The sequence below is a fragment of the Pleurodeles waltl genome, chromosome 12 (genome assembly GCF_031143425.1).
Source record: "Pleurodeles waltl isolate 20211129_DDA chromosome 12, aPleWal1.hap1.20221129, whole genome shotgun sequence".
Taxonomy (NCBI): Eukaryota; Metazoa; Chordata; class Amphibia; order Caudata; family Salamandridae; genus Pleurodeles; species Pleurodeles waltl.
This window is the reverse complement of record NC_090451.1, coordinates 7529296-7545287: the sequence shown is the minus strand read 5'-3', so window position 1 is coordinate 7545287 and position 15992 is coordinate 7529296. Positions and strand designations below refer to the sequence as shown.

Below are 15992 nucleotides of genomic sequence, written 5' to 3'. Positions count from 1 at the left end.
CACTTTATCACCAATACGTCCACTACCTAGGCTCCTTGTTCCGGAAGCCTGGATCAGAATCGACAAAGATGAGCATTGTCCTTGTTTGAAAAGAGATCCAGAAAGGGTTTCACAAACTCTCGGCATATCTCTCAAAACAACGACCTGGATAACGTCAACTCCAGCAAATTTGGAAACCTCCAGCTGTCTGCCATCACATTGTCGGTGCCCTTGATGTGTACTGCCGACGTGTGCAGCAGGTTGATCTCTGCCCAATAACCCAATTGTTCTGCTATTGCATTGAGGGATTTTGAATGCATGCTTCACTGTTGGTTAATGTAAAAGACAGCTACCTTATTCTCTGTCTTTACTAGCACATTTTTTTGAGACAGATGATGATGGGAAAACTTCAAAGCCCTGACGATTACCATCAACTCCATCTATTTCCATGACCTCCGACTCTCTAGGAAAGACCACTTGAATCGACAGGATCTGTCCAACACAGTAGCTCTCCAGCCAGGTTTGCTGGCATCTGTTGCGAGGATTCAGGAGCATCCAGGTATATTAGTGTCCACTTAGACCAGAGGTCTTCAAACTCTTTAATGCCGCATCCACCCAATGGGAAAAAAAACATTGGTGCCTCCCCTCTGAATTGTCTACAATTCTTCTATTAAATTGACACTGTTTAAATATGTCTAGACCTATTTAAACATTGCAGTTAAGTTCTGTTACTGTTTTAAAAATGCAATCAAATACATGACCCCAAATATACTATTCTGGTCAGGCCTGCCCTACTAACCAATTGCAGCGTCATGCTCTGCTGAGTAAAGTGATCTCACGACAGTGAGGAATGCACAGGCCGGGTGGTGCCCGGCGCACAAAAGCGCGCCTTCTTGTGTTGTACGTCTCTTCGCGCAAATGCAAAATCAGATTTCCTGCACTGTGGTCGGCAGGAGAGACATGGGAAGGCGCAGTAGGGAAGGCTTGAGCAACGAACCGTTGGCTATGTTTTGTTGTTACTTTGTTGACATGAGCTCAAGTCATTTGAAGCAGAAGGAATGACCAGACCTAAAAAAAACTCTCTTACCTCCAACGCCGAATAACCACTATAATTATAATATCTCAAAAGCAGCTGGCCTTGTAAACTTAATGAGCAAGCAATCCGATGCATTTTGGATTTTGTTGTAAAAGAATAAAAATACTATCCATCCTTTCCTTTTTTTCCGGCAACAAGCGATGTTACAAAGATATCACAGCACACAGTGAGATTGAGTGAAAGACGAGGCACTGAGGCTGGCGTGCAGCACTCCACAGCTCTTGTTATTGAAATGCAGACAGGGGGCGGAAGGAGAAAAGTATGAAGGAATTGCGATAGTGAGACCAACTCTTCTATCTATCTGCATTACATGGAAAAAGGATATATTTAGTGCTCATGGCCAGTTAGCTCAGTTGGTTAGAGCGTGGTGCTAATAACGCCAAGGTCGCGGGTTCAATCCCCGTATGGGCCAGGTTGCATTTTTTCTCTCAACTAAACTCTTTTTTTCTCATTTAATCAAGCTCTTATAAATCCATACACTCTGTTGCTCCAGTATACGTTCACTTTCCATTAGTCCTTCTTTTGCCACTGCTGACCAAAGCTCAAGCCGGCAGTGCCAGTAGAACAACACAAGTGCAAGGGATTGTCTCTCCAAGATGGAGACACTGCCTCAGACTATGTCTCGTGAGAGGTGGAGGGAGACCAAGAGCTGATTATTAGATGCGTGGGGATAAGAGGAACATAACTCAGGTGAACAGATTCTGGATAGTGATGCTATAGCTAGGATCAGCAACGTTACAGGGGAAAGGATAGGAAAATAATTAGGTGACAGAAGTATAGAAGTGGCTACAAGGGGGTGTGTCTCTTAAGAGGGCCGAAAGATACACTGAAGGCGAAGGTGAAGTAAAAGAAGAAAGAAAGATCAAAGGAAGTCGACAGTGATTGAGAGAAAACTCACAAAGGCAAATTGAGCAAAAGACAAAGCCTGGGGAGTTAGACTACTTCAATGCAAATTTACGCCGCAGATGAGCATGACAACTGACCCTTGTACAGTGGTGCTGAAACAATTTTCAGTGTGGGGGTGCTGCCATCAAAGGGCTTCTGAAAATCCAGGAATCATACAAAGAACAAGTCCTGCGGAATGAGCCACGCACATTCAGAAAGAATGGTGATGCGTTGGTTACTTATTGGTAATCTTCATTAGCCTTAGTCCATTGCGTCCTTGTGACAGTCATTACAAAGTAAGATGATGTCACCTTCCAACAGGAAGAAAGAACAGGAGGATCCTTAAATGCTAGCCCCATGCACCCAACCTGGGTGCCAAGCCCTTGCCAAAGGACTGATGGGAAGGTGGGCAGGATGTAATGTTTGTGACAAAGACAAGATGGACTAAGGGTAATGCAGAGTTCAAAACATTGGTACTCAAATGCAAAACAGAAAAATTATTAAGCCATAATGCTTGACAAATGTATGCTCTGAGGACCAAGTAGCCTCCCTAGGAATTTCCTAGATTGTTACTCACTGGAATTCAACCCAGGAGGTGGCCATTCCTCTCGTAGACCATCCCTGAACTGGAAGATATTCTAAAAAGCCTTGCAAAGCCAGAAAAATTGACAACTTAATCCACCTACTCAGAGTCATAAAAGTCACCTTCTTGTCTTTTCCAGGCTGTCCAAAAGTCACAAACAAGGAGTCGGTTTTCCTGAACTGCAGAGGCCTGGTGACATAAATGAAAAGAGCTCTTTAAACATCAAGTGTATTCAGAAAATGTTTCTCCGGATAGGAAGGAGAGGGAATGAAAGAAGGAAGAATTATTTCCTAAGATCTATCAAAAATAGACTTAACCTTTGCGGCAAAGGTAAGGCTAGGCCTTAAAGTTACCCCATCTTCCAAAGTATCAAATGAAGAGAGGACAGCATTTTAAGGCTCCCAGCTCCCCAATTGTTCTCAGCAAGGTGATAGGAAATAGGAAAATAACTTTATAGGAAACAATCTTTATGTCTACAGTATCCAGATCCTCAAAGAGATAAAATTGCAAAGCCTATAAAAGAGTAGGAAGATTCTGAGTTGGAGAAAAGGGATTTTTCAACTGGTCTTACAATTGACAAAAGATCAGAACAGTCTAGACACCAAAGATTGTAACATCTTCGAAGGTACAGAAAAGTCCCTAAAAAACTTTATCGCAAAGCAATGAGCTTTCAGAGTGGAAAGAGATTCAAGTGAAACCCATTCAGAAGAAAATGCAAAATAGCAGACAAACTACAGGTAGGTGCCAAAAGATCATGAGCAGAACATCACGTCTCAAAAGACTTCCAGTTCTTTGAGTAAGACTTCGAAGTAGAAGGCCTGCTGGAGTGCTGAATTAACTCCACTAAGGAAGAGGAAAGACCCTTTGCTAGCAGTCCAGACTTCTCAACCTCCAAAGCGATAGAGTGAGTTGGAGCAAGAAGGTCAGGGACGACGTTCTGAGAGAGACACACATGAGCAGTACCCAAGGAGGTAGAAGAGCCAGGGGTTCAGAAGAGGAAACCATGACATCTCTGGCCAATAAGGGCCCACAAGAATAAAGTTCCCTCCCCCCTGCTGAGACTTGAAGAGAACCATCTGGATCAATAAAAAGTGGGGGAATGTATAAAGGAGACTTCTCAGCCACTTTATCACCAATACGTCCACTACCTAGGCTCCTTGTTCCGGAAGCCTGGATCAGAATCGACAAAGATGAGCATTGTCCTTGTTTGAAAAGAGATCCAGAAAGGGTTTCACAAACTCTCGGCATATCTCTCAAAACACAGACCTGGATAACTACAACTCCAGCAAATTTGGAAACCTCCAGCTGTCTGCCATCACATTGTCGGTGCCCTTGATGTGTACTGCCGACGTGTGCAGCAGGTTGATCTCTGCCCAATAACCCAATTGTTCTGCTATTGCATTGAGGGATTTTGAATGCATGCTTCACTGTTGGTTAATGTAAAAGACAGCTACCTTATTCTGTCTTTACTAGCACATTTTTTTGAGACAGATGATGATGGGAAAACTTCAAAGCCCTGAAGATTACCATCAACTCCATCTATTTCGATGACCTCCGACTCTCTAGGAAAGATTACTTGAATCGACAGGATCAGTCCAACACAGTAGCTCTTCAGCCAGGTTTGCTGGCATCTGTTGCGAGGATTCAGGAGCATCCAGGTATATTAGTGTCCACTTAGACCAGTGGTCTTCAAACTCTTTAATGCCGCATCCACCCAATGGGAAAAAAAAACATTGGTGCCTCCCCTCTGAATTGTCCACAATTCTTCTATTAAATTGACACTGTTTAAATATGTCTAGACCTATTTAAACATTGCAGTTAAGTTCTGTTACTGTTTTAAAAATGCAATCAAATACATGACCCCAAATATACTATTCTGGTCAGGCCTGCCCTACTAACCAATTGCAGCGTCATGCTCTGCTGAGTAAACTGATCTCACGACAGTGAGGAATGCACAGACCGGGTGGTGCCCGGCGCACAAAAGCGCGCCTTCTTGTGTTGTACGTCTCTTCGCGCAAATGCAAACTCAGATTTCCTGCACTGTGGTCGGCAGGAGAGACATGGGAAGGCGCAGTAGGGAAGGCTTGAGCAACGAACCGTTGGCTATGTTTTGTTGTTACTTTGTTGACATGAGCTCAAGTAATTTGAAGCAGAAGGAACGGCCAGACCTAAAAAAACTCTCTTACCTCCAACGCCGAATAACCACTATAATTATAATATCTCAAAAGCAGCTGGCCTTGTAAACTTAATGAACAAGCAAGCCGATGCATTTTGGGTTTTGTTATAAAAGAATAAAAATACCATCCATCCTTTCCTTTTTTTCCGGCAACAAGCGATGTTACAAAGATATCACAGCACACAGTGAGATTGAGTGAAAGAAGAGGCACTGAGGCTGGCGTGCAGCACTCCACAGCTCTTGTTCTTGAAATCCAGACAGGGGGCGGAAGGAGAAAAGTATGAAGGAATTGCGATAGTGAGACCAACTCTTCTATCTATCTGCATTACATGGAAAAAGGACATATTTAGTACTCAAGGCCTGTTAGCTCAGTTGGTTAGAGTGTAGTGCTAATAACGCCAAGGTCGCGAGTTCGATCCCCGTACGGGCCAGGTTGCATTTTTTCTCTCAACTAAACTCTTTTTTTCTCATTTAATCAAGCTCTTATAAATCCATACACTCTGTTGCTCCAGTATACGTTCACTTTCCATTAGTCCTTCTTTTGCCACTGCTGACCAAAGCTCAAGCCGGCAGTGCCAGTAGAACAACACAAGTGCAAGGGATTGTCTCTCCAAGATGGAGACACTGCCTCAGACTATGTCTCGTGAGAGGTGGAGGGAGACCAAGAGCTGATTATTAGATGCGTGGGGATAAGAGGAACATAACTCAGGTGAACAGATTCTGGATAGTGATGCTATAGCTAGGATCAGCAACGTTACAGGGGAAAGGATAGGAATATAAGTAGGTGACAGAAGTATAGAAGTGGCTACAAGGGGGTGTGTCTCTTAAGAGGGCCGAAAGATACACTGAAGGCGAAGGTCAAGTAAAAGAAGAAAGAAAGATCAAAGGAAGTCGACAGTGATTGAGAGAAAACTCACAAAGGCAAATTGAGCAAAAGACAAAGCCTGGGGAGTTAGACTACTTCAATGCAAATTTACGCCGCAGATGAGCATGACAACTGACCCTTGTACAGTGGTGCTGAAACAATTTTCAGTGTGGGGGTGCTGCCATCAAAGGGCTTCTGAAAATCCAGGAATCATACAAAGAACAAGTCCTGCGGAATGAGCCACGCACATTCAGAAAGAATGGTGATGCGTTGGTTACTTATTGGTAATCTTCATTAGCCTTAGTCCATTGCGTCCTTGTGACAGTCATTACAAAGTAAGGTGATGTCACCTTCCAACAGGAAGAAAGAACAGGAGGATCCTTAAATGCTAGCCCCATGCACCCAACCTGGGTGCCAAGCCCTTGCCAAAGGACTGATGGGAAGGTGGGCAGGATGTAATGTTTGTGACAAAGACAAGATGGACTAAGGGTAATGCAGAGCTCAAAACATTGGTACTCAAATGCAAAACAGAAAAATTATTAAGCCATAATGCTTGACAAATGTATGCTCTGAGGACCAAGTAGCCACCCTAGGAATTTCCTAGATTGTTACTCACTGGAATTCAACCCAGGAGGTGGCCATTCCTCTCGTAGACCATCCCTGAACTGGAAGATATTCTAAAAAGCCTTGCAAAGCAGGAAAAATGGACAACTTAATCCACCTACTCAGAGTCATAAAAGTAACCTTCTTGTCTTTTCCAGGCTGTCCAAAAGTCACAAACAAGGAGTCGGTTTTCCTGAACTGCAGAGGCCTGGTGACATAAATGAAAAGAGCTCTTTAAACATCAAGTGTATTCAGCAAATGTTCCTCCGGAGAAGAAGGAGAGGGAATGAAAGAAGGAAGAATTATTTCCTAAGATCTATCAAAAATAGACTTAACCTTTGCAGCAAAGGTAAGGCTAGGCCTTAAAGTTACCCCATCTTCCAAAGTATCAAATGAAGAGAGGACAGCATTTTAAGGCTCCCAGCTCCCCAATTGTTCTCAGCAAGGTGATAGGAAATAGGAAAATAACTTTATAGGAAACAATCTTTATGTCTACACTATCCAGATCCTCAAAGAGATAAAATTGCAAAGCCTATAAAAGAGTAGGAAGATTCTGAGTTGGAGAAAAGGGATTTTTCAACTGGTCTTACAATTGACAAAAGATCAGAACAGTCTAGACACCAAAGATTGTAACATCGACGAAGGTACAGAAAAGTCCCTAAAAACCTTTATCGCAAAGCAATGAGCTTTCAGAGTGGAAAGAGATTCAAGTGAAACCCATTCAGAAGAAAATGCAAAATAGCAGACAAACTACAGGTAGGTGCCAAAAGATCATGAGCAGAACATCACGTCTCAAAAGACTTCCAGTTCCTTGAGTAAGACTTCGAAGTAGAAGGCCTGCTGGAGTGCTGAATTAACTCCACTAAGGAAGAGGAAAGACCCTTTGCTAGCAGTCCAGACTTCTCAACCTCCAAAGCGATAGAGTGAGTTGGAGCAAGAAGGTCAGGGACGACGTTCTGAGAGAGACACACTTGAGCAGTACTCAAGGAGGTAGAAGAGCCAGGGGTTCAGAAGTGGAAACCATGACATCTTTGGCCAATAAGGGCCCACAAGAATAAAGTTCCCTCCCCCCTGCTGAGACTTGAAGAGAACCATCTGGATCAATAAAAAGTGGGGGAATGTATAAAGGAGACTTCTCAGCCACTTTATCACCAATACGTCCACTACCTAGGCTCCTTGTTCCGGAAGCCTGGATCAGAATCGACAAAGATGAGCATTGTCCTTGTTTGAAAAGAGATCCAGAAAGGGTTTCACAAACTCTCGGCATATCTCTCAAAACAACGACCTGGATAACGTCAACTCCAGCAAATTTGGAAACCTCCAGCTGTCTGCCATCACATTGTCAGTGCCCTTGATGTGTACTGCCGACGTGTGCAGCAGGTTGATCTCTGCCCAATAACCCAATTGTTCTGCTATTGCATTGAGGGATTTTGAATGCATGCTTCACTGTTGGTTAATGTAAAAGACAGCTACCTTATTCTCTGTCTTTACTAGCACATTTTTTTGAGACAGATGATGATGGGAAAACTTCAAAGCCCTGACGATTACCATCAACTCCATCTATTTCCATGACCTCCGACTCTCTAGGAAAGACCACTTGAATCGACAGGATCTGTCCAACACAGTAGCTCTCCAGCCAGGTTTGCTGGCATCTGTTGCGAGGATTCAGGAGCATCCAGGTATATTAGTGTCCACTTAGACCAGTGGTCTTCAAACTCTTTAATGCCGCATCCACCCAATGGGAAAAAAACATTGGTGCCTCCCCTCTGAATTGTCCACAATTCTTCTATTAAATTGACACTGTTTAAATATGTCTAGACCTATTTAAACATTGCAGTTAAGTTCTGTTACTGTTTTAAAAATGCAATCAAATACATGACCCCAAATATACTATTCTGGTCAGGCCTGCCCTACTAACCAATTGCAGCGTCATGCTCTGCTGAGTAAAGTGATCTCACGACAGTGAGGAATGCACAGGCCGGGTGGTGCCCGGCGCACAAAAGCGCGCCTTCTTGTGTTGTACGTCTCTTCGTCCAAATGCAAAATCAGATTTCCTGCACTGTGGTCGGCAGGAGAGACATGGGAAGGCGCAGTAGGGAAGGCTTGAGCAACGAACCGTTGGCTATGTTTTGTTGTTACTTTGTTGACATGAGCTCAAGTAATTTGAAGCAGAAGGAACGACCAGACCTAAAAAAAACTCTCTTACCTCCAATGCCGAATAACCACTATAATTATAATATCTCAAAAGCAGCTGGCCTTGTAAACTTAATGAGCAAGCAAGCCGATGCATTTTGGGTTTTGTTGTAAAAGAATAAAAATACTATCCATCCTTTCCTTTTTTTCCGGCAACAAGCGATGTTACAAAGATATCACAGCACACAGTGAGATTGAGTGAAAGACGAGGCACTGAGGCTGGCGTGCAGCACTCCACAGCTCTTGTTATTGAAATGCAGACAGGGGGCGGAAGGAGAAAAGTAGGAAGGAATTGCGATAGTGAGACCAACTCTTCTATCTATCTGCATTACATGGAAAAAGGATATATTTAGTACTCATGGCTGGTTAGCTCAGTTGGTTAGAGCGTGGTGCTAATAACGCCAAGGTCGCGGGTTCAATCCCCGTATGGGCCAGGTTGCATTTTTTCTCTCAACTAAACTCTTTTTTTCTCATTTAATCAAGCTCTTATAAATCCATACACTCTGTTGCTCCAGTATACGTTCACTTTCCATTAGTCCTTCTTTTGCCACTGCTGACCAAAGCTCAAGCCGGCAGTGCCAGTAGAACAACACAAGTGCAAGGGATTGTCTCTCCAAGATGGAGACACTGCCTCAGACTATGTCTCGTGAGAGGTGAAGGGAGACCAAGAGCTGATTATTAGATGCGTGGGGATAAGAGGAACATAACTCAGGTGAACAGATTCTGGATAGTGATGCTATAGCTAGGATCAGCAACGTTACAGGGGAAAGGATAGGAAAATAATTAGGTGACAGAAGTATAGAAGTGGCTACAAGGGGGTGTGTCTCTTAAGAGGGCCGAAAGATACACTGAAGGCGAAGGTGAAGTAAAAGAAGAAAGAAAGATCAAAGGAAGTCGACAGTGATTGAGAGAAAACTCACAAAGGCAAATTGAGCAAAAGACAAAGCCTGGGGAGTTAGACTACTTCAATGCAAATTTACGCCGCAGATGAGCATGACAACTGACCCTTGTACAGTGGTGCTGAAACAATTTTCAGTGTGGGGGTGCTGCCATCAAAGGGCTTCTGAAAATCCAGGAATCATACAAAGAACAAGTCCTGCGGAATGAGCCACGCACATTCAGAAAGAATGGTGATGCGTTGGTTACTTATTGGTAATCTTCATTAGCCTTAGTCCATTGCGTCCTTGTGACAGTCATTACAAAGTAAGGTGATGTCACCTTCCAACAGGAAGAAAGAACAGGAGGATCCTTAAATGCAAGCCCCATGCACCCAACCTGGGTGCCAAGCCCTTGCCAAAGGACTGATAGGAAGGTGGGCAGGATGTAATGTTTGTGACAAAGACAAGATGGACTAAGGGTAATGCAGAGTTCAAAACATTGGTACTCAAATGCAAAACAGAAAAATTATTAAGCCATAATGCTTGACAAATGTATGCTCTGAGGACCAAGTAGCCACCCTAGGAATTTCCTAGATTGTTACTCACTGGAATTCAACCCAGGAGGTGGCCATTCCTCTCGTAGACCATCCCTGAACTGGAAGATATTCTAAAAAGCCTTGCAAAGCCACAAAAATTGACAACTTAATCCACCTACTTAGAGTCATAAAAGTCACCTTCTTGTCTTTTCCAGGCTGTCCAAAAGTCACAAACAAGGAGTCGGTTTTCCTGAACTGCAGAGGCCTGGTGACATAAATGAAAAGAGCTCTTTAAACATCAAGTGTATTCAGCAAATGTTCCTCCGGAGAGGAAGGAGAGGGAATGAAAGAAGGAAGAATTATTTCCTAAGATCTATCAAAAATAGACTTAACCTTTGCAGCAAAGGTAAGGCTAGGCCTTAAAGTTACCCCATCTTCCAAAGTATCAACTGAAGAGAGGACAGCATTTTAAGGCTCCCAGCTCCCCAATTGTTCTCAGGAAGGTGATAGGAAATAGGAAAATAACTTTATAGGAAACAATCTTTATGTATACAGTGTCCAGATCCTCAAAGAGATAAAATTGCAAAGCCTATAAAAGAGTAGGAAGATTCTGAGTTGGAGAAAAGGGATTTTTCAACTGGTCTTACAATTGACAAAAGATCAGAACAGTCTAGACACCAAAGATTGTAACATCGACGAAGGTACAGAAAAGTCCCTAAAAACCTTTATCGCAAAGCAATGAGCTTTCAGAGTGGAAAGAGATTCGACTGAAACCCATTCAGAAGAAAATGCAAAATAGCAGACAAACTACAGGTAGGTGCCAAAAAATCATGAGCAGAACATCACGTCTCAAAAGACTTCCAGTTCTTTGAGTAAGACTTCTAAGTAGAAGGCCTGCTGGAGTGCTGAATTAATTCCACTAAGGAAGAGGAAAGACCCTTTGCTAGCAGTCCAGACTTCTCAACCTCCAAAGCGATAGAGTGAGTTGGAGCAAGAAGGTCAGGGACGACGTTCTGAGAGAGACACACGTGAGCAGTACTCAAGGAGGTAGAAGAGCCAGGGGTTCAGAAGAGGAAATCATGACATCTCTGGCCAATAAGGGCCCACAAGAATAAAGTTCCCTCCCCCTGCTGAGACTTGAAGAGATCCATCTGGATCAATAAAAAGTGGGGGAATGTATAAAGGAGACTTCTCAGCCACTTTATCACCAATACGTCCACTACCTAGGCTCCTTGTTCCGGAAGCCTGGATCAGAATCGACAAAGATGAGCATTGTCCTTGGTTGAAAAGAGATCCAGAAAGGGTTTCACAAACTCTCGGCATATCTCTCAAAACAACGACCTAGATAACGTCAACTCCAGCAAAATTGGAAAACCTCCAGCTGTCTGCCATCACATTGTCGGTGCCCTTGATGTGTACTGCGGACGTGTGCAACAGGTTGATCTCTGCCCAATAACCCAATTGTTCTGCTATTGCATTGAGGGATTTTGAATGCATACTTCACTGTTGGTTAATGTAAAAGACAGCTACCTTATTCTCTGTCTTTACTAGCACATTTTTTTGAGACAGATGATGATGGTAAAACTTCAAAGCCCTGAAGATTACCATCAACTCCATCTATTTACATGACCTCCGACTCTCTAGGAAAGACCACTTGAATCGACAGGATCAGTCCAACACAGTAGCTCTCCAGCCAGGTTTGCTGCCATCTGTTGCGAGGATTCAGGAGCATCCAGGTGTATTAGTGTCCACTTAGACCAGTGGTCTTCAAACTCTTTAATGCCGCATCCACCCAATGGGGAAAAAAAGCATTGGTGCCTCCCCTCTGAATTGTCCACAATTCTTCTATTAAATTGACACTGTTTAAATATGTCTAGACCTATTTAAACATTGCAGTTAAGTTCTGTTACTGTTTTAAAAATGCAATCAAAAACATGACCCGAAATATACTATTCTGGTCAGGCCTGCCCTACTAACCAATTGCAGCGTCATGCTCTGCTGAGTAAACTGATCTCACGACAGTGAGGAATGCACAGGCCGGGTGGTGCCCGGCGCACAAAAGCGCGCCTTCTTGTGTTGTACGTCTCTTCGCGCAAATGCAAACTCAGATTTCCTGCACTGTGGTCGGCAGGAGAGACATTGGAAGGCGCAGTAGGGAAGGCTTGAGCAACGAACCGTTGGCTATGTTTTGTTGTTACTTTGTTGACATGAGCTCAAGTAATTTGAAGCAGAAGGAACGACCAGACCTAAAAAAAACTCTCTTACCTCCAACGCCGAATAACCACTATAATTATAATATCTCAAAAGCAGCTGGCCTTGTAAACTTAATGACCAAGCAAGCCGATGCATTTTGGGTTTTGTTGTAAAAGAATAAAAATACTATCCCTCCTTTCCTTTTTTTCCGGCAACAAGCGATGTTACAAAGATATCACAGCACACAGTGAGATTGAGTGAAAGACGAGGCACTGAGGCTGGCGTGCAGCACTCCACAGCTCTTGTTATTGAAATGCAGACAGGGGGCGGAAGGAGAAAAGTATGAAGGAATTGCGATAGTGAGACCAACTCTTCTATCTATCTGCATTACATGGAAAAAGGATATATTTAGTACTCATGGCTGGTTAGCTCAGTTGGTTAGAGCGTGGTGCTAATAACGCCAAGGTCGCGGGTTCAATCCCCGTATGTGCCAGGTTGCATTTTTTCTCTCAACTAAACTCTTTTTTTCTCATTTAATCAAGCTCTTATAAATCCATACACTCTGTTGCTCCAGTATACGTTCACTTTCCATTAGTCCTTCTTTTGCCACTGCTGACCAAAGCTCAAGCCGGCAGTGCCAGTAGAACAACACAAGTGCAAGGGATTGTCTCTCCAAGATGGAGACACTGCCTCAGACTATGTCTCGTGAGAGGTGGAGGGAGACCAAGAGCTGATTATTAGATGCGTGGGGATAAGAGGAACATAACTCAGGGAACAGATTCTGGATAGTGATGCTATAGCTAGGATCAGCAACGTTACAGGGGAAAGGATAGGAAAATAATTAGGTGACAGAAGTATAGAAGTGGCTACAAGGGGGTGTGTCTCTTAAGAGGGCCGAAAGATACACTGAAGGCGAAGGTGAAGTAAAAGAAGAAAGAAAGATCAAAGGAAGTCGACAGTGATTGAGAGAAAACTCACAAAGGCAAATTGAGCAAAAGACAAAGCCTGGGGAGTTAGACTACTTCAATGCAAATTTACGCCGCAGATGAGCATGACAACTGACCCTTGTACAGTGGTGCAGAAACAATTTTCAGTGTGGGGGTGCTGCCATCAAAGGGCTTCTGAAAATCCAGGAATCATACAAAGAACTAGTCCTGCGGAATGAGCCACGCACATTCAGAAAGAGTGGTGATGCGTTGGTTACTTATTGGTAATCTTCATTAGCCTTAGTCCATTGCGTCCTTGTGACAGTCATTACAAAGTAAGGTGATGTCACCTTCCAACAGGAAGAAAGAACAGGAGGATCCTTAAATGCTAGCCCCATGCACCCAAACTGGGTGCCAAGCCCTTGCCAAAGGACTGATGGGAAGGTGGGCAGGATGTAATGTTTGTGACAAAGACAAGATGGACTAAGGGTAATGCAGAGTTCAAAACATTGGTACTCAAATGCAAAACCGAAAAATTATTAAGCCATAATGCTTGACAAATGTATGCTCTGAGGACCAAGTAGCCACCCTAGGAATTTCCTAGATTGTTACTCACTGGAATTCAACCCAGGAGGTGGCCATTCCTCTCGTAGACCATCCCTGAACTGGAAGATATTCTAAAAAGCCTTGCAAAGCCAGAAAAATTGACAACTTAATCCACCTACTCAGAGTCATAAAAGTCACCTTCTTGTCTTTTCCAGGCTGTACAAAAGTCACAAACAAGGAGTCGGTTTTCCTGAACTGCAGAGGCCGGGTGACATGAATGAAAAGAGCTCTTTAAACATCAAGTGTATTCAGCAAATGTTCCTCCGGAGAGGAAGGAGAGGGAATGAAAGAAGGAAGAATTATTTCCTAAGATCTATCAAAAACAGACTTAACCTTTGCAGCAAAGGTAAGGCTAGGCCTTAAAGTTACCCCATCTTCCAAAGTATCAAATGAAGAGAGGACAGCATTTTAAGGCTCCCAGCTCCCCAATTGTTCTCAGCAAGGTGATAGGAAATAGGAAAATAACTTTATAGGAAACAATCTTTATGTCTACAGTATCCAGATCCTCAAAGAGATAAAATTGCAAAGCCTATAAAAGAGTAGGAAGATTCTGAGTTGGAGAAAAGGGATTTTTCAACTGGTCTTACAATTGACAAAAGATCAGAACAGTCTAGACACCAAAGATTGTAACATCGACGAAGGTACAGAAAAGTCCCTAAAAACCTTTATCGCAAAGCAATGAGCTTTCAGAGTGGAAAGAGATTCAAGTGAAACCCATTCAGAAGAAAATGCAAAATAGCAGACAAACTACAGGTAGGTGCCAAAAGATCATGAGCAGAACATCACGTCTCAAAAGACTTCCAGTTCCTTGAGTAAGACTTCGAAGTAAAAGGCCTGCTGGAGTGCTGAATTAACTCCACTAAGGAAGAGGAAAGACCCTTTGCTAGCAGTCCAGACTTCTCAACCTCCAAAGCGATAGAGTGAGTTGGAGCAAGAAGGTCAGGGACGACGTTCTGAGAGAGACACACTTGAGCAGTACTCAAGGAGGTAGAAGAGCCAGGGGTTCAGAAGAGGAAACCATGACATCTTTGGCCAATAAGGGCCCACAAGAATAAAGTTCCCTCCCCCCTGCTGAGACTTGAAGAGAACCATCTGGATCAATAAAAAGTGGGGGAATGTATAAAGGAGACTTCTCAGCCACTTTATCACCAATACGTCCACTACCTAGGCTCCTTGTTCCGGAAGCCTGGATCAGAATCGACAAAGATGAGCATTGTCCTTGTTTGAAAAGAGATCCAGAAAGGGTTTCACAAACTCTCGGCATATCTCTCAAAACAACGACCTGGATAACGTCAACTCCAGCAAATTTGGAAACCTCCAGCTGTCTGCCATCACATTGTCGGTGCCCTTGATGTGTACTGCCGACGTGTGCAGCAGGTTGATCTCTGCCCAATAACCCAATTGTTCTGCTATTGCATTGAGGGATTTTGAATGCATGCTTCACTGTTGGTTAATGTAAAAGACAGCTACCTTATTCTCTGTCTTTACTAGCACATTTTTTTGAGACAGATGATGATGGGAAAACTTCAAAGCCCTGACGATTACCATCAACTCCATCTATTTCCATGACCTCCGACTCTCTAGGAAAGACCACTTGAATCGACAGGATCTGTCCAACACAGTAGCTCTCCAGCCAGGTTTGCTGGCATCTGTTGCGAGGATTCAGGAGCATCCAGGTATATTAGTGTCCACTTAGACCAGTGGTCTTCAAACTCTTTAATGCCGCATCCACCCAATGGGAAAAAAAACATTGGTGCCTCCCCTCTGAATTGTCCACAATTCTTCTATTAAATTGACACTGTTTAAATATGTCTAGACCTATTTAAACATTGCAGTTAAGTTCTGTTACTGTTTTAAAAATGCAATCAAATACATGACCCCAAATATACTATTCTGGTCAGGCCTGCCCTACTAACCAATTGCAGCGTCATGCTCTGCTGAGTAAAGTGATCTCACGACAGTGAGGAATGCACAGGCCGGGTGGTGCCCGGCGCACAAAAGCGCGCCTTCTTGTGTTGTACGTCTCTTCGCGCAAATGCAAACTCAGATTTCCTGCACTGTGGTCGGCAGGAGAGACATGGGAAGGCGCAGTAGGGAAGGCTTGAGCAACGAACCGTTGGCTATGTTTTGTTGTTACTTTGTTGACATGAGCTCAAGTAATTTGAAGCAGAAGGAACGACCAGACCTAAAAAAAACTCTCTTACCTCCAACGCCGAATAACCAATATAATTATAATATCTCAAAAGCAGCTGGCCTTGTAAACTTAATGAGCAAGCTAGCCGATGCATTTTGGGTTTTGTTGTAAAAGAATAAAAATACTATCCATCCTTTCCTTTTTTTCCGGCAACAAGCGATGTTACAAAGATATCACAGCACACAGTGAGATTGAGTGAAAGACGAGGCACTGAGGCTGGCGTGCAGCACTCCACAGCTCTTGTTATTGAAATGCAGACAGGGGGCGGAAGGAGAAAAG

At 43.5% G+C, this 15992-nt stretch overlaps 3 non-coding genes across 3 annotated transcripts; all 3 read left to right on the top strand.

Annotated features, from left to right (window-relative positions):
* The first annotated feature begins 1413 nt into the window (after positions 1-1413).
* Positions 1414-1487, top strand: TRNAI-AAU (transfer RNA isoleucine (anticodon AAU)). Its single transcript has one exon. It is a non-coding gene; the product is annotated as a tRNA-Ile (tRNA).
* Positions 1488-8740: 7253 nt separating this feature from the next.
* On the top strand, positions 8741-8814 carry TRNAI-AAU (transfer RNA isoleucine (anticodon AAU)). The gene has a single exon. It is a non-coding gene; the product is annotated as a tRNA-Ile (tRNA).
* Positions 8815-12406: 3592 nt separating this feature from the next.
* TRNAI-AAU (transfer RNA isoleucine (anticodon AAU)) lies at positions 12407-12480 on the top strand. Its single transcript has one exon. It is a non-coding gene; the product is annotated as a tRNA-Ile (tRNA).
* Positions 12481-15992: the final 3512 nt, after the last annotated feature.